The 20410-nt window shown below is 30.4% G+C and overlaps 1 protein-coding gene across 13 annotated transcripts in view; it reads right to left on the reverse strand.

Moving 5' to 3' along the window:
• Positions 1-20410, reverse strand: part of LOC127737623 (muscleblind-like protein 2a) — a 177089-nt gene that overhangs the window by 85462 nt on the left and 71217 nt on the right. For 6 of the 13 annotated variants that reach the window (XM_052248473.1, XM_052248478.1, XM_052248477.1 and 3 more), the window contains exon 1: positions 11910-12085. The gene's annotated coding sequence lies outside the window, so the exon portion shown is untranslated. Of the gene's footprint in view, positions 1-11217; positions 11472-11909; positions 12086-15491; positions 15516-19202; positions 19286-20410 lie in introns of those variants that run through there. The other 7 variants (XM_052248463.1, XM_052248465.1, XM_052248461.1 and 4 more) reach the window with 3 other exon arrangements.

The following is a 20410-nucleotide window of genomic DNA, read 5'->3' on the forward strand; positions in this document are numbered from 1 at the left end:
TGCAACTATGACATTAAACCTCTATATGCAATATATTCAAAGAAACAACTTAACATTTTCTGCTGCACTGCAAAATTACCCATCAAGGTACACAGGTATTTTTATCCAACATAAGGGTGTTGTATAATTCATGTCATTTTAAATGATTGTGTAGGATGAACTGTGGTTATAAAATAAAGTAACCATGTACAAATTTATGACATTTATCATCCATATTTAATATCAAAGAAATCATTTTGTAATTATATAATATAAATATATCCCTGTTTATATCTGAAATATCAAATTTTACTGTTCTATTTTATATAAATAAACATGTAAGTTAAATGGGGACAAGTTATAAGGTATAATTGAAAAACCGGAATCCTAAGGACAAACGCTTATATTAGACATTACAGTACAAATATAATGGACATGGCTTGGTTGTCCTTTGATTTTGGGTTTTAGTTTGACCCCTTGAAATTATCAATCACAAATCAACAGGAATCAGTCATGGAATTGACTTAAAAGACACTGGGATGTTTAAATAGAGAACTTAAGGACCCAACATAATTTTTTTTACTGTTTCTTCTTTGATGATATTTTAAAGTTAAATAAAGTTATTAAATACAAAAAGAATTTATATGTCCGTTACATAGTTCAAGTGTTGTCATAAAATATTCTAAATAATTTATTCTGATCATGTTCGTCTGTTGCTAGACTGAAAACGATGTGAAATCAACGACCATCTGCCTACAAAAGGACATAAGTATGCATTAATAACCGAGTAGGGATATTTTCCACTTATGTACATTTCATCGTCCAAATCAATTTCAACTACTCTGATATATAAGGGGTTACAATAAGCTTGAATGTAGAGATTTTAATAGTCTTAATTTGCATTTCAAATGTTTTTTTAATATTAAGTTATGTGAATAAGGCCAATAGTGATTAAGAAATAAAATATACAAGGTTAAAGCAAGTATAAATAATGTGCAATGAATTTATTTTGTAAATGACCAAAAGGATTTATATAAGAATATATTCAGTAGCATTATTAATAGAATGAGATATGGGTTGCACCTACAACCCAACAACATGAACAATCAGGAAACACTGAGAAGAACCGCAGTCTGAATTAATCTATCAACATCAATTTAATTGTTGGGACAGGAAATGTTCATTCAATCATGATTGAACAGAAACTTTTAGATCATTTTTTCAAATCACAAGTCTATTCTAAACACATGATAAATGTTATTTTGTCAACATGTTGTTTCCAACATTAATTATTACATAATGTTTTTTTTTATAACATATTGTGGTTATATTTCCCTATATTTAGTAAAATTTTTCAATACAACTCCATAAATTCTGTATTATAAAGTAAAAATAATTCTTATCAAAATCGCAAATTGCACAATAAAAATTGACAAAATTAAGACCATAGGAAACTATAGGGTTTGATTGGTTAACACCCAAAATATTTGATTAGTCATAACAAGCTGTTGACATGTTAAATAGGGTTACTGTTTGCATATGATGTCATACTCAAACCGCATAGTTTGACAACATAAATGTGCATGTATTTAATTTCTCCTGCATTATCATATACACCTACTACAAGCTTTGTCTCCCACAGAAAGATTAATGGGAGACCTATACTACCCATCAGAGGAACAAACAAAAATTATCATATTATTATGTAAGAACAGTTAGTGTGGACACTTACTCAAAGCCTATATGTATCACATATGGATATATATTATACTCTTTTGAAAATAGGACAGAAATAGGATACCAAGGGGACTTTTAAAAATCATTCAAACAATATGGTTAAACATAAACTAAAAACATGAACACACAAACAAGTCGACAAAACACTTTAATTAGCCGTATATAATTACAAACTTTATATAAAAATATAAGTTTACAAACCACTTAATAAAGTAATCAAATTTAATGAAGCATAAATTCTCAAAAATTAAATAGAGTAATTTCTTAAATATAAAACTCGTGCAATTTGTCAATAAAATTTGGGAATAGTACAAAAGTACAAAAATCAATATATAATAATTGATGTGGGACTGTCATTTAAACAAGTCTTGAATTCAACTTTCGAAAACTACAAACAGATCATTACTTTTCTTTTTTCAATATTTATAAAAAAAAGACAACAAAACATTTTTATATGAACCTGATTGAATCCACTATTTGAATGGCAAGGTTTATGTTAATTCTAACAATGGCTGCTTTGCAAATGGTAACCTAATAGAAAATTCTTTTGTGTAAAAGTGCTGCCACTAGTTGCTTACCAACACCCATATAATAACCAAGTACCCCTGGTATATTCCCTCCCCCTTTTTTCACAACAGATATTATACTTCATTTTAGTTTTGAAAGTATGCAGTATGGTAAAAAAATAGTCTGGACGAGTAGCACTTCTTGCCATCATATATTTTTTCCTATATCTTTATGATAAAAATGGAAAAGATAGATGACTCATTAAATACTAATTATGGGTATTGAAATGAGGATTGTCCATACAGTTACAAAAAAATACCCCAAAAAATTAAAGTAGATGGCAGAAATGGATACCAGGCAAGAACTACTCCGTTTAACCAAACACAATCTCAAATCCTCAATGAAATATTCAATACTGGCTTTCAACAAACTGTGAGGCCGATAATTGATTGATTGTTGGTTGCTTAACATCCAGTGGCAAATATTTCATGCATATTCAGGACGAGTGAGGCCGATAACTCAGAAAGAATAAGATGTTTCTTTGACCATTATAAACTAAAACATTGAAATGACAATCAACAGAAAACTGGAAATGAATTTTTTATGAGAAGAATATAATTATTATATAAAGCTTGAATAATATTGATAAATATGAATCTTGCAAGGAGGTATTTTAAAAATATTTAATGACTAAAAGTATTATTATTTATACATGAAACATAAACACTTGAGATTTTACTGAAATTCCTACATGTTGTCACTGGAACTAGCAAGATGCCTTTGTTGGGAAAAACATTGAATCAACACCTCAGTGTACCCAACATGTACAACTAGACTGGGTTAACCAATGTACACAACAGAACCATGAACAAATGCTCAAGTGTACAACTAAACTGGTTCAACCAATGTACACAGCAGAACAACTGACAAACACAACAGTGTACAACTAAACTGGTTCAGCAAATATTCACAGCAGAACCATGAATAAACACCAGTGTACGACTAGTCTGGTTCAAACAATGTACACAGCTGAACAATGAACAAACACCATAGTGTACAGCTAGACTGGTTCAACAAATATACACAGCAGAACCATGAACCAACGCTAAAGTGTACAACTAGGCTTGTTTAACAAATATACACAGCAGAACCATGAACCAAAGCTAAAGTGTACGACTAGACTGGATCAACAAATATACACAGCAGAACCATGAACCAAAGCTAAAGTGTACAACTAGACTAGTTCAACAAATATACACAGCAGAATCATGAACCAAAGCTAAAGTGTACAACTAGACTAGTTCAACAAATATACACAGCAGAACCATGAACCAAAGCTAAAGTGTACAACTAGACTGGTTCAACAAATATACACAGCAGAACCATGAACCAAAGCTAAAGTGTACAACTAGACTGGTTCAACAAATATACACAGCAGAACCATGAACAAAAGCTAAAGTGTACAACTAGACTAGTTCAACCAATGTAAACAGGATTGTATAATTGCTTGTGTTTAATGCCACTTTCAGCACTCTTAGCTATATCACTGCAGCCAGTTTTTTATTGGTGGAGGAAGTCAAAGTACCCAAAGAGAACCAACAACCTTTAGTAGGTAAACTATCAATCCTAAATGTACAAATCAGAACAATAAAATATACCTCAGCATTGCATAATAATTTCTAGAATACAAGTTTTTATTTTGGATGCTTTCCAAACAATAACTTTCTTTACCATTAAGTGACTAATAAGAAGAAATCTAGAGCATGTTGTTATCAGTTCAGCTTTCAATATTTCAAGATTTCTAATGGAATATGAACTGACAATATGCAGAAAGATTATCACAAATATAATCTACATGGAGGTCTTATCAAATTCCTTATCAAGAATGTGAGGAATTCCAGCTGGATACCAGTACTACTGACTGGTTCAATACTGGTAACCAACTTGGTTGGTGAGTGATTGGTTGCTAACTAATGATCACATATTTTCTTTCTGGCTTGTTTGTTGTATGCAATATGCAATTTTACAGTTAAAACATTGCTGTAGCTTATTGCTGAGAGCATAACCCCTCCTCACCCACACCTAAAGTTTCTGACAATTCTTACTATCATTAAAAAATATTTCAGAAAAAAATAGTTCTGAACTCTGGAATGCAAAGAATAACTTTCCAAAGGAGTATTCCAGGAATTAACTGAGGTTTCATCAGTTTATATGGTCAGTTTTAACCTTTTAAGTTGGTGAAGTCAAATCTGAAAATTTGCTGCTACTCTGGTATGGTAAAGGACAACCATGTTTCCAACCCTCAACCAAAACCTTTCTGTTTTATGCAGATTCTGTTATTTTGCAATAGAACCATTTAATTTCAAGTGTAAAAAGGGCTTACAAATTATGTACCACAATAATATGTTGACATTTATAAAAAATAAGTATGACATCTGTTGTATATGGAAGTCATTCTGCCTCAAGGGCAAAGTATTTATTTCTACATTTACACAGCAAGATCAAACTATAGTATTATTTAAATCTGTATATGAGAAAATGTTTTTTGGATTGTCTAGACAATATATGTACACAAACTAAAAACGATTACTTTGCTTTTTTTCTAAATGTCAAATGCATTAAGTAGCTGTTACTAAAATCTATTCAAGATTTTTCTCAACAATTCAATAAACTTGCCATTTTTTTGTTGGGATAGATTTCATGTTTTTTGTTGTTGTCACAATCATCTAGTTTAAAGGTTTATCTAATGTTTCAATTCTCAATTGGACACTATTTTGAAATGTTATCGTCAAATCATCCCATTGATTTTTTTATAATCTGATCCAGTGGCTTTTTGTCCCACAAATTCATTTTATTTGAAAGGAATGATGTTGTTTACAGGAAGTTGTTTTAAGCATTTTCTTTAGTCAAATCCCATTTTTTAAAGATTGATTTCATATTTCACAATGAAAAGCTTCAGCATTGTCTTGAACAAAAATAAATATTTGACCACAATATATAAAATTACAATATACATTAATTAGTATTCTTTCACTGACAGTCATTCTAGAATCTTCAGCTTGAAACTATTTATCAAAATTAAAAAACAAGTCAAGTTTACAAAATAAGGAAGAAACTGCAAAACCATACAGAAAAAAAACCAAACTTGCAACTTGGGGTCTCCAAATGACTTTAACCTGATTAAATATGTTAATGAATTGTATATTGCCTGCACTTTCATAAAATCTATTTACAAGTACAGCAACTAATATTAAGAGTGTATGGAGGCATGATTTCTACACAAACAGATAAAACAATCTGAGCTGAAGCTTCCTGGCATTCTGTAAAACTGTACTCTGTACTCTCATGTGTTTTACCTATAGATATGTTTTTGTCTTCTTTAATTCAGATGTTATTGAGTGAAGTGCTGGACTGATCTAACTGTCAATTTACTTTTCCTGATTGAGATAATAGGTGGGAAAATTGAGTACTCATTTAACATGCAAAAATGTAACATTTATATGAATTTCAAAAGATGAGTTGTAATTATTTCTAACAGACTGTTGGTAATATCTGTTGAATTCGTTTGGATCTTGTCTATATAAATGAGGACTGTTTGCTCATATCTGAATGTTTTTATTTTGGGTTGCTGTCTCTAAATGGATGAACCACATTCCATTTTATTCATACTTAAAATAACTTTAAATTCTGAACAATTACAAAAATAAATAATTCAAAATAATATGGAATGTCTAATCTTAGGAGAAAGCAGACAATAACTATTACAATTATATCAAAGACAACAAAAATTTATAACTGCCACTTTTGTTTACGTTGGTTTGCCAAATAACTATCAGTATAAACCAGTCTAGCTAAATTAATTTCCTATTAAATTTACACAAAATTTTGTAAGATTTACTCTATCCAAAGTTAAATTTAAAAGTTCTGAAATCTAGCTCATCAACAGCATTAGCCTTTTGGAACTAGATACGTAGTTAGGACTCCTATCTGTAGACTCAATAAAATATATAATCATTGCCAGACAGTTTTCACTTTTATTCTGCATAACAATTTTTATCGGTTTGTAATTATTTTGCAGAGAGAGATGAGAAACAACAGACAACTTCAATTACATTACCCCAGGAGTCGCAGCAAGGATTCTCAATTTGTATGTAGGTTTTTACAAGGGTAATGCAACTGATCACACCAATTGACAAGGAAGATAACATTAGTTGATTACATATTGAATTGCTATTCTTCAAACTCTAGATCCTAATGAATAAGAAAATAAACATGAGCAATGCAACGCCTGCAGCCAGAAACCATCAAAATCTATTTTTTTCAATTAAAGATATGGTGAAATGTATGCTTATTTCAGCTGTTTGTTAATTTCATCTTTCAATTATATAACAAGAAACCTAATGCGAAAATTTTGGATGCTTATTCCATCAAAATCTTTCTAATATGAAAAGAATTTCTGTGGCCTTCAGACAACCAAACATATCATGCATCAACACTTTAATTAATGCTTGTTTTCAAGTACATACACACACATGCTTAGGTAAGAAAGTAATAACAAAAGTGCTGCATCTCCACTTATCATTTCAACAACTTTTTCCTTTTTCCTTTTTATTAGAATTCAAAAGAATTATTAAAAATTTGAATGTTTAAAAGTGATGCCACAAAAATGAAATCACATTGACAAGAACCATTTTTTTTGGTAACAATATAACTTTAAACTACCAAAATGTTTGAACAATATATTGTACTGATTTTCTTTGTATATTTATTTTGAAGCTTTTCATTTGTAGGTTTACCTACTTTGTTACCTTAAATTGCAACAATACAACAATGGAGTAATACAATGTGAACTTGTGACATTTACATTGTGTAATCTATATATCACACTCATCAAACCTGTCATTTTATTCCAACTGTGACCAGGAAGCTCAATTTCACTTTTTATTCCCAACCATCAACATTGCATTAATATGTCATAAGGGAAAATCAGTCTATCCAATTCTACCAAATTGATTTTCATGAGTCTAGTTTGGAGTATATTATAGCAAATCTACAAGAATTATTGATCCTAACTAAGATATTCAAATTCAAAAGTCTTTTTATTTGTCCCAACTGATCTTTGTGTCAACACCTGCTCACATCAAGAGCAAGATAAAAGGTAAATGTTACCTGTGCAAGGTAGAAATATGACACACAACTCTGTGTTTCTATTGGTGGATTAATCTATCATGCATCCTGTCTGCTGTTAAGATTAGCCTTAAGAAAAAATACTTATAAAAATGCGATTTATTAACATTATCACAGTAAAAGGCACAATTTTTAATGTGAAAACATTTCTCTGACATGTTACAGTTCAATAGAAATAGTTCTAATTAACAGATTGAAAAAACTGAATCAAGTCATATATTCCTATTTAAAAAAATGAGTTGTTATAAAATATATATAATTTTGTAAGATATGGACAGGTATTGGTTAACTGTAAAGAGAACAAAACACAAGCCAAGTAGTATTTAACGTCACACACTTAACAGTTAAGACATCACATGATATCTAATGATGCACACAAGAAAACAAAGGAGTTGTATTATTTCCCTTCCTATAACACAGTAACAGAAAGCCAACAAAGAGTGCACAAATTGGAAACCAGGAAAATGTGTTTAAATTTTACAGAATAAATCCCGGACAATTCTAAAAAGATGTTATGTTGTGTGAATGACTCTCTTTGACATTTATCCCACATCTCCTTTAATTCATAATAAGTAAAGTGTCAAGGACTGAATGTCATGTAGGGAAAGTGTCAAGGATCTGACATCAGAACTGAATGACATGTAGGGAAAGTCTCAAGGATCTGACATCAGAACTGAATGTCATGTAGGGAAAGTGTCAAGGATCTGACATCAGAATTGAATGTCATGTAGGAAAAGTGTCAAGGATCTGACATCAGAACTGAATGTCATGTAGGGAAAGTGCCACACTCATGTTAAGGAAACTTTGCAACAACTCTTATAGTAAGGGGTCCTTAGGTGTCGTGTTGCAAGGTAAAACTTATCATTTCATCATATGAAAAACCTTTTCTAAATATCTCTACAAAGTTCAAAGCAAGGACTAGGAAATAAGGTCAGTAAACAAATAGATATCCTCTTTTTAAAATTTTGAAGAAAAAACAATGTCTAGAAAAATGAGGCAAATTTTATGAAGTTTCAAAAACCTTGTTCATAAGTTGTCCAAAAGAAGATACATTTTGTTTTTGTCGTTGGTTTACACTGAATAGGCCTATAGCAACTATGTTCTGCCTGCCATTCACTTACTATCTGATCCAGCAAAGACAGCAATCTAACACGTCAGCAACGAGTTGCCATTATCAGCTAGCTTAGAGTGGTGAACATTGCATACAACACTTACGTGACATCAACAGAAAACATGGCGCCACTTTTTCATTACAAAGAACTTTATGCTCATCATGTCGGCAAACATTGTAAGTTTTCTATATTGCTCATTCTACTTATTAGGGATTTTTTACAAGTTTCACTTTGGCAAACCGTGAAGTAATTATAAATGACGACGCTATTCTGAGAAAGAAAACATCTTCAGACATGACAGTAAACAAAACTTCTATTTGCATTACAATTGAAAATTTGTGAATGTTTGGCGATGATTGCTAAAAAATCAGGCACAAGTAAATGACAGATTCATAAAATTGAAATTAACATTTTCTTTGTGTTGCACTCAAAATGTTTGATTGTGCATTTTCCCGATGCACAAACTGTGCAGCAGAATATTATGTAACACAGAGCTTTCAAATAACACGATATCTGCATAGTAATAAGATTGGAAATTCGTCATGATTGTCAAGATTTTAAATGGATGGACTAAAGGTCAACCAACACAAAGAAAGTCTCAAATAGCAAGGTCAAGTCTATTAAATCTTACTCAATAAAAAGATACCAGCTTTTACATCAATAACACCAACTCAACTTTTCTGTTTCAGATTTAACCAAGATGACAAAATATAAAAATCTTAATTTATATGTACAAGTATTCATTAAAAGTAAACATCTGCTCACGCTTTGTGTACTTTTTACACCTGCCAGCAAAGTGCACGTCTGCAATGCTTTTATCACAGATCAAACAATGGCTAGGTCATACAGGTCATATAATCCTGCGATTATGTAACAAATTCACTTCAAGATTTTAAATTCAAATGAAACTTAATGAAATTTCATTTTCTCATTATTATTTCCCCTGAGAAAAGATGCAATTAGTTTGCACCCAATGTTTGAGGCAGAGCAGTTGACAATGCACCTTTCAATATAGTGATAACTATTACTGTTTTGAGGAAAAACTTATTTCAAGCACAATGTCACCTATTTGAAATGCAAATTAGCTTCCTATATAAATAAGATGTGGCGTGACTGCGAATGAGACAAATATCTACCCGTGACCGAAGGAGGAGGATGTAAATAACTATAGGTCGATCACTGTACAGTCTTCAACCATGAGAAAAACCCATCCCATAGCTATAAAAGGCACGAGCATAACAAAAAGTGAAACAATGCAATGGCCAGGAACATATCCCCCTCAATTGCTCAGAAAAAATAACTTTTGACAAATTTAAGATTGGATATCTTTTTTTCCATCAGTACCCCAAATTTTCAAAATATTTCACCATGTAGTTAAGGGAGAGATATTTTTTTTTTAAATCATCCCATATAGAATCCAAGGTTTACTGTAGAGCTACTAATTTTTTCTTCCTTTGGGCCAGGTGAGCCTAAAACTAATATTTATATATACTGTAACCCAGCTTATTATAGCTGATACATTACTTTACATTTAGTCCCTTCTAGCCAACTGCACAGCGATTTATTATCGTGATTTCCTAATTTTCTTGATGTTTTTATATAAGGAAAGGTCCAAGCTTTACAAATTTACCAGGATTTATATTTGCGTTATTTTTCTGTCAAACTGTCAAACTCAAAAATTAGTTGGTATACAGTAAGTTCCATAAAAATTTCAGACTTTTAAAATAGCCTTTAAATAGACTTTAAAGAGACAATTTTTAATGTAATATGACTTACTAGAAGCCAAGAAGACAAAATGTCATGAGGAACAATCTTTAAAAAGCTTTTTTCTGCTATTAATATAATTTTTTACATCAGGGATTCAGGAGTATCTAGTTATACAAAAAAACCTACTTCTGGAGAAAATCTATTTTATAATTTCTGGTCTGTTTGATTAGTGACACACTTACAAATATTTTGTCAAAACAAGAGGAAATCCTTTGACAGATCTTTCTTTCCTATTACAAGGATCCAAATTTATAAACATAGTTTACCATCTATGTTGAAAAGGCAAACATCACAATTTAAAAGGGAAATTGCTTCTTTTTTTCTATCAAAAGACACATTGTTATGGTGAAAATTTAATTTATAATACTAACAGAAGAAAGTGAAAAGACTACTTTATTGTTAAATGACTAATTGCAGACCCTACTGTATCTAGAACAGCCTTTTATACTTTATTCTGTCTTTCTACAGTCAATATCCTTATCTTACTCTATCATTTTTAATTCACAATTTCTAGAAGATCCAGTTATTTAATAAATTTATCATGGAGTGTCTATAAACAACTATTCACTATACTCTAGTAAAATCTAGAGGTTTCAAGTTGACCATATAAAGAGAAAATTTATTTCATTTTATGAATTGAAATAATTGTTTATTTCTGAGCTTTTTAAGAAATCGGGAAATCTGATAAGCTCAGGTGGTTAAAAAGCTAACAGTGTCAAAAAATCAACAATACATGACGCTTCAATGGATTCATTTGTTTCATCTTTTTCTATTTGTTTAAAATGGCAGTTTAAAATGAAAATGAACAGCCGGTTTTAAAAGTACAAATTTTTGTTGCCTGACTACCTAATTAAATATGTCTTAGTACATCCACTTAACGAATTTAAATTCTATAACTGCTTAATAAACACTATATACTTCTACTTACAAATCACATTGCCATCAAATGTAATAGTTTCCTTTTTATCTTGTAAATAAAACAGGTACGTGACAAAGGGTATTGATGTCCAATTATATTGTCTGTTCCACTGTTATGAACAAGTTAGTGGCCATTAGAAATGAAACTGAACACAAAGAAATAATGACAACAATGAAACAAAAATTGGGTCCAACATTAAGACTTCTATATCAAAATCTACCGGAATTTTCATCCACACTTTTAACAATCAATTCAAAGAAAAGGTAATGCGCATGTACCAAATCTTAAAAGATCAAAATTGATCACGTGAAAAAGAAAATACCTGTATTGAAATCTTAATAAATGAGGATGACATTTTGTATGAAATTATTTGTGTATCGACATTCAACATAGAACTCCAATTCTCCCTGACACACATTCTTTGTATCACAGACACACTAAACCGCCATTAAACACCTTAAGATATATATTTTCTATTTGTAAATACATTCTTTGTTAAAAAATAGTGTGTCCAAAGTGAAACTACTGACCATGGCTATTTTTGTTCACTTCAGTGTGGTCAGTCTATAAATAAAGGTATTAAATGGAATGACCTGAAATGCCCTTTTTATCTGCTGGTCAAAACATTACACAGTCAGTAGTCGTCTGCTTGTAAATCTAGGTCAAGTTGATCTATCAATAACAACTGTAGAATGGCTTACCTATCCATGACTGTATAAAAAGGTCCACAAAAATGTACAATAATTATCACACACTATGTAGTCACAGTTTTTCATAAAATTCAAACAGCAACCAGCTACTTTAAAAGCAAGACAGCTACAAGTGAAAGCATGGCAAAGCACACACAATCTCCAGACAACACGTCAACCAGCTAAAAATAGAATTTCAATTCTGATTGGACATTCACTACATATGAGGGTAAAAAAAACTTATTTTTGAAATCAATACATGTGCAACAAGCATAGAATAAATGCAGTACTGATATTGAAGTGTGCATATATTAAAGAAAATCTTCATTCAGTTATAGTGTATTTACTTACTTAATCTTTATTGAATTTTAATATGACTTCAAATATATCTGCCATAAAGAAACTTTTAACTGCATTGTGCATATGAAAACTTGTATGTAAGGAAATTCTATGCATCAATTTATTAATACTTATGATTTAATGTTTTGAATATATTTGTACTATTTAAATGTATTTCAAAAGCATTTTAAATGAATTTTACGTTAACTATAATTCATTTCTAATTGTTTGTAAATTGGATTCAAAACAAATTTGAATTATTTCAGTGATTTCGCTGTCAAACATTAAATGTTATATTTGTATAAAAAAAATTTGTTGTGATTTGTGCGTTCAAATCAATATTAATACTAAATTAAACTAAAAATATTTACCATTAATATTTAAATGAAAATGGTAAAACTAATAAACCAAGGTGCAAAATTTTCTAATGATCCTGAGAAACCAAGGAACGTATGGGACCAATATATATATATTAGTCCCAGGGAATATCCATCCTGTATTAAAGTACAAAAGTTCTTTATGTTTTCAATGAGTCAAAGAAAATTTACAGTGTAATCTAGCGTCAAAAGAGTATTATATGTTAACAATGGTAATCACATATATGCAGATACATGTATTTAGGCTTTTGAATACATGTATGAAACTTCTTTAAAATCCTACCAACTGTTTTTTAATACAAAAAGGTTCTATCCATGACAGGATTTTTATTGGAATTTCAATAACGAAATAACCCTTTATGCAGAAACGGAGTAATTTTTAACCATTCTATGGCTAGGTTTATACCATAATTTCTTCTTCTTAGGAAAAATTAAATGTAATATTTACAAAAAATGTACAGAATTTATGTGAAACTTACGTTAGACTATTAATACAAGCTAGCAATAAAATAAGCAGCCATTTTGATTTTACAACAGATTTCATAGGAACAAAGGCAAAATATGGTTAATATAAACAAAAATAATTTCTTACAATTATGTTTTACTTTTGTTCCAAAAACATGTTCTCTTGCAGTGTAAGTCAAAAATCTTGCATGTTGTTTTGTGACACCACTGTCCCAGGTTTAGGGGAGGGTTGTGTGCTCACTAGTTGTCTCCTTAGCAATCATACCACATCTAATCCTGCCACATTCTGTATGTGCCTATCCCATGCCATAAGCCTGAAATCCAGTGGTTGTTGTTGGTTTATTCTGTCGTTATTGTTATAAGTTTATTGTTGTGGTATAAATCAGGCTTTTGGTTTCCTCCTTTCAAATTTTTTCATCCTTATAGCTTTCTTTACCATATAGGTTTTCCTCATTGTTGATGGCTATAGGGTGACCTGTAATTGTTCACAACTTTGTTTTCTGTTCATAATGGATAGTTGTCTCATTGGCATTCATACCACATCTTATTAGTTGGATCCAATAAAATTTCAGGTTCACCATACCATTTTCAAAACATATTCTACACATATGAATATGAAACTTCGAACTTTTAGTCTTAGATACAAGATTTTCTATTAGTTGTTATTGGCTTTGAACTAGTTTTCAGTAACTGTGAATACTCTCAGATCTGTATTTGGTCTCTTTGTTAGTTTTTATTGTGCTTTGTATCGATCTGATGTGTTAAGTCCTTTTGACTGATTTTTATAGTTTGTTCTTATGTTATAGTGTTACTCTCCGAAGTTAGGGTTAGGGTTTGAGGCCTGCAAACATGCTTAACCCCACCATATTCTAAATGTGCCAGTCTGAAGTCAGGAGCCTCTAATTCAGTAGTTTTCAATTGTTGATGTATATCAAATTTGTTTTTTGTTTATTGTTTTGTACATAAATCACATTAATTTTCTTGTTTGAATATTTAACATTTGTCATTTTGGGTCGTTTTAAGTCTTACCATATGCAGCAATTGCTCATTGTTGAAGGTGACCTAGAGTTGTTGACTTCTACATCATTTGGCCTCTGGTGGAGAGTTGTCTCATTGGCAATCATATCACATCTTATTTTTATATTCAAAACATATATATTATCTTCTGGTCTTCAGTTACATAGCAGTCATCTGCAAAACAATACTCCTCTCATTCAAGTGAGCAAACATAATGGAGAAATGTTTACACCATTGCATTCACTGTCATCCAATGGGGAATATATCATGCTAAATCAGGATGAAAAAAAGGTTACAATAATTCAAGCAGGTAGTTTCTACAATAAGGGTTGACCAGGACAAAAAGAAAGAAATATTGACTGCCACTAGAAAAATAGGCTATATGTGATGTCTTTTAGTATTATTATATGTTTGGATCTTTGTTGTGTTATTGTGGATGAAAATGTGGATCTTAACTGTTTAATTAACCAAACCTGACAAATAAAGAACAGAAGATCATCAACAAGTCTACCAATGTCAAGAAAATAATTTTATCACAATGTCAAAAAAACTTCAAACTGAATAATAGTCTCCTTTGCTGACGTAATCTTCATTTATATACGTCTTATTCATATTACATGTACATATACTTGAGTCTAAATTTATAACAACAGGAAATGTTCAACTTAAACATGAAGTCATTCTTAGTAACTCTTAAACCAATGCAAAAAAATGTATATACAGTTATACACAATTATCAAGTCAATCAGATACAACACAGATATAATAGGGACTACAGAAGCATGAACTTGAAGTCAAGGTTATATAACAATGTCTGAGGAACATAAACTCATCAGAACAAATCTATATCTAAAATATTATTAACTTTTAATGTATAATTACTAAGAAATATACCATCCTGAAACTAAATCTGACCACTGGAGCATGGAAATAAGGTCAAAGTCAGGTGACTATCATTGGCTGAAAAGGTCTGATCATGAAATTCCACATGTACAAATGTTTGCATACTATGTGAATGTCAGGGTAATTGAATAAAAAAAGGAACAGTCAATTCTAGAGGGATGAACATTTGATGATAGCTTTAAAAATATTTTGTCATCAACTTTTAATGCAATCTATAGAAATGTCCTTTCATTAGAAAAACAATTCAGTTAAAGTTCAACATGTCAATGTCAATTTGACTGCAAAATCTTATTAAAATCAGATACATGGCCCATTTACTATCCCTTGACATCAAATGACTTACAAATTTAAACACAAAAAGAACAGACAATTAGTCATTTGTTAAACTTGCTAATAATAAACAAAAGATTAAAAGATTTTGAAAACATTCAATGATGAATTTGAAGACCAACATGACAAAAAGTTGTTTTAAAACATGAAATATTTTTCTTACCAGCTTGGGAGATGAAACCATGAGTAACATAAAATTTACACCCAACTTAAGAATAAAGTTTCTGTCTTCTAAATTGTAAATCATCATCCTAAGATATTAGAAAAAAAAATATCATCAGAGATTAAATAAACAAGTGTTTATTTATAATGATAACACTCCTTTCAACCTTATTTGGTATTTTAAAGTAAATGAATCATTAACATAAAAAAATTAACAATTTTTCACTGTTCTAAAGGTTAATCTATATGTAAAAGTTATTTGATTAAAATGACTTAGAATAATAGAGTCATATTTTAACTTGAAATCAGATCTGTTTGTGAATTGAACATTGATATTTCTTTACAGAACACCTTTTATTACCTACTGCATTAATACAAAGTGCACGAAGTAATAGGCAACAATTTATATTGAAACTTAGCCATTATTTATAATAACTTCTTGAATGTAAATTCTGACAGCTCCTAAAAGAAATTATCAACCATCCCCTTTCCTTTGGCGGAGTAAAATAACAATCAGTTGGTTACAAATTTACCAGATAGAAGTGCCTTAGACTGGTGAAAGATCTAAATATCAACTTTACAACTCTGAAACAAGTCTTTAGATGACGAAGGGACCATTTAAAATTGTCATAATCTGACTGATAGTAATTTTAAAAAATTTTAAATTATTTTCCCTGATGCTAACTTTTTCGTTCATTAAAGAATACACACTTTTAATATCCTCATATTTAAAATCAAAAATTTGTCCCTTCTCCAACCCATCAATTTTGGGTGCGTAGGTAGGTAGGTAGGCAAATTATTTTATTTTATGATCATTAATAGTAATTTGTCCAAATATTGTCAGATGGCAGATTATCTACAATTTATATTCAAGTCATTTTGCCCTTGTGAAAATGTTTTCATTTGTCACTTTTTAAACGCAGATCTGTTTTTCGATATGTAATTATTAATGTTGCATGACTGTGATACAAGAACTGCTTTGTAGTTCATCTTTTATTGATATTATCCTTCCTAATGATATTAAAGCATGCTCTTTCTTCCCTTTTCTGTAGTATATGTACCCTCAGACCCTTAGTCATCATCTGTAACTAGTGCTAGCAACCTTTTGTAACATAGCAAAAACCATGTGGCATAATTGCAAAAAAGACTATTTCCCAAAGACCAATGAACAAATATGTAAACTACTACGGACCCCCTACTACTGTCAATGATGAGCTAACTCCATACTGTATAGTCAGCCATAAAAGGCCCTAGATACCAAAATATAACCCTAGATACCAAAATATAACAAGAATGCACATGTTGTCTTGCTAGCAAATTTAACAAAAAGTCATCCTTGTTCTTTATACTCGACATATTTTACATTTTTTCTTTCTCAAATTCATAGACACTGTTAATTAGGATTGTTCATGCTTATTAAAATAATTGCAGCTTTCTCTGCCAGACTTTTCTTTAACTACTCTAGTCCTCAGTCAAGTTTGTTGTCAATGAAACCAAGAACATATAAAGTAACCTATCATAATTCTTTTGTAGATTTTTCAAAATTCTTGATGTTGTTGTAGTGCACCTGACTGGTTCAGGGTTTTTATAGTCATAGCATTACTACTTGAAGACACATTTGACTTTTTTGTTAGTATCATTAGGTACAGGCACAAACCATTCTGAACGACTTAACACATCACTCATGAGGTTAGAAAACAACTATACTTATCATTTATCCAGGACAACCATTTCTGCCCTTGATCACAAAATTTATACTTATCAAATTTAAAGACAAAGTAATTTTTTTTCTTAAAGCTATTGTTATATAACTTTTTTGGGTCAGTCTGAGAAAGGCTAACAAACTTCATTTTAGGCCTTATAAAGACCTTCTATTTTATCACTATAGTTTTACAATATTTTTGGTGATTTTTAATATAAAATCCAAGAAAAAAGAATTTACTACTTAGAGAATGCAAGTCTATTCTGTCACTCAATCCATCCCTAATGGAACATTTTGAGTATACTATAAAATCTTTTTTCTTCAATTCTTAAAAATATACCTAGATAGATACATTGTTGGTGTTTAACGATACTTTCAGCACTATTAGCTATATCGAGGTGGTCAGTTTTTATTGGTGGAGGAATCCGGAGTGCAAGGAGAAAGCCACCAACATTTGGCAGGAATAAGTATAACATGTTCAACTTATCAACACAGGCAATTAGAAATTGTCAATGAAAAAAATCTAAAGTTGTAAGGAAAAGGCTGTGAGAAAATTTGATCCTTCATTTTACATGAATTAATGGTTTCTAGAAATCAACTCTTTTCAAAATATGTGACATTTCACATCTTTAATCTGACAGATTATGTAACAACAAATTTGTAACTGCATGAAAGGATTTCGATATTGTAATTTGGCTGATAAGAAATTCTTTCACTTTTGTACATTAGCACCAATATTGTGTCTCCAAGAGTATCTTTTTTTCAGAAACAAACCATTTTTTAAAGTCAGACATAAAAATAAATTATCTCTTCTGAGTTGCATATCATTTTAATAAATAGTTTTCACCTCTAGTCTAGAAGTCCTCAGAAAGGTATGGAATTGCTTAGGTTAAAATGCATTTTACTGAAGCTTTGACAAGTAATGAATAAACATGCTGTTTTAAATGCAAATTAAGAGAACTTTTCTGATGTGCAAAAAATTGTTCCTATATATGAATACAAGATGGCAATTTTTTCGTGTACGCAAAGCTTGATGCTAATATCAAAATCTATAACCAGAATTCTTCGAAATATCATCAAACTATTATTTCTTTATAGCAAGAAGTTGTTTAGATTTAAAGCCTTTACAACACCTCATCACAAGTCACTGCATAACATGTAGGTCAAACTAATGCAATTTTTCTTGGACTCAATTATCAATCACAGAGATATATGCACTTGCAGATATAACTAATCTATATAAATTGCTTATACCTGGACTTAAACATAAAATTAATCCAGTTAATCATATGTACAAAGAAGTCATGGTCTTTCCAATTTTACATGGACCTTGACTTTATGTTTTTGCAGAAACACAAAAAAATGTAGTGCCATTAATTTATTACCATCAAATAATTTCATTTAAACCTGCTGAATGAAATTACTTGCCCTAAAAAATTTATATTTCCATCAAAAGGAACTATTATTCTTCAAATAATCTTGGGATTTGTACGGAAAAAAATCGGTATGTTATTTTTAATTGTTCCAAACCTTACTACTGTGTACAAGAAAGGGAGAGAACCTGGTGTAAAAGTCCAGACTGAAAAAATATTTTCTTTGTTCTTTAATCTTCAGGTTTCATCTGTCTTTTAAATATTCTTCAATCTTGTGCAATGTATTTAAAATAGAATGAAAGCATATAATCTCATTTAACTAAAAAACATGCATTTAATGTTTGAAGTACATACAATATGTTTATCAAATGATCAATTGAATATTTGTCATATATTATATCATATGATTAGTTTTTTTTCATGGCAGGAAATACTCACATTTCACCTGATTTCTCAAGTTATTATTTTGATTTTGTTTTCTACAAATACAAATTATTTTAGTTTTGGTTTTTCAGACATGATCAGATGGATCAACAGATTATGCATAATCAGCGTCTGCTCATGTAAATGATCATCTTAAAATAAGTTTTTTTTGAAAATTATATCACATAACCTAATTTCTTAAAAAACAATTTACCTTCAATTCTAACTTCTACGTAAATCTTTCACTCTGAAGGTATGTAATCATAAAAAAAGTACAGCATCCAGCTACTTCAGACCCTGTATAAGGAAAAAGGAAATCCGTCAGTAAAATTATCACTTCCTTGCACAACAAGAGAGGAATTTATTTACAATTTTCAAGAGTTATTTCCTTTTGCATAAAATTAATCGACCAGCTGATCACTGTCGATGTTAGGGCGACATGTATAGATGAAATGCAAACGATAAGAAAAAGTTGTTGAAAATGTGGCTTAATTTTTAAATTCTGACATCGATCGCCACATAAGACTTTATTTTCTAACATAAATGCAACAAATTTGGTCTAGACGATCACATTTAAGTCTGATTATATAAATCAAAGTATAAATTTGTTTAAGTGTTCAACTGATGTTACCAGGTAACCAGGAAAAATATCAGATGAAGGGTTCTTTTAACCCCTACTCAAACAAAAAGAAAATGCTCTACAGGATGCAGCCTGATACGACAGCAAAGGTCGAACCCTGAACAGTTGGGGCATGTATGGACACAACATTCAATCTTGATTCAGCTCTGAATTTTGATTGTCATTAAATATTTGACACAGCATAGGTTTCTGACATAGAATAAATGTAGTCTTAAGAAATGAAAAAATTGAAATTGGACATTTACCTATTATGGTTCATTATCCAAAATCTAAACACATGGTTAGATTCAGCTTATAAACGAACCCAAAATTTCAATTTTTGATAAAATCAAACAAAAGTTTAATTTTGGACCCTCTGGACCTCAATGAGAACAAATTTAATAACAGGGTCCAAAATTTCAAATTCTAAATACACATTTAGATTCAGCATAAAGAAGAACCCCATATTTTCAATTTTGTTAAAATCAAACAAAAGTTTAAATTTTGACCCCGATTTGGACCAACTTGAAAACTGGACCTAAAATCAAAATCTAAATACATGTGTAGATTCAGCATATCAAAGAACACCAAGAATTCATTTTTTGTTAAAATCAAACTAAGTTTAATGTTGGACCCTTTGAACCTTTATATGGACCAATTTGACAACGGGGCCCAAAATTAAAAATCTATAATACAAGTTTAGATTCAACATATTTAAAGAACCCCAAGAATTCAAGACTTTGAATTAAACCCCATTGAAGTTTTTAATGAAATCAAACAAAGTTAAATTTTGGACCCTTTGA

The sequence above is a fragment of the Mytilus californianus genome, unplaced genomic scaffold (genome assembly GCF_021869535.1).
Source record: "Mytilus californianus isolate M0D057914Y unplaced genomic scaffold, xbMytCali1.0.p SCAF_4, whole genome shotgun sequence".
Taxonomy (NCBI): domain Eukaryota; kingdom Metazoa; phylum Mollusca; class Bivalvia; order Mytilida; family Mytilidae; genus Mytilus; species Mytilus californianus.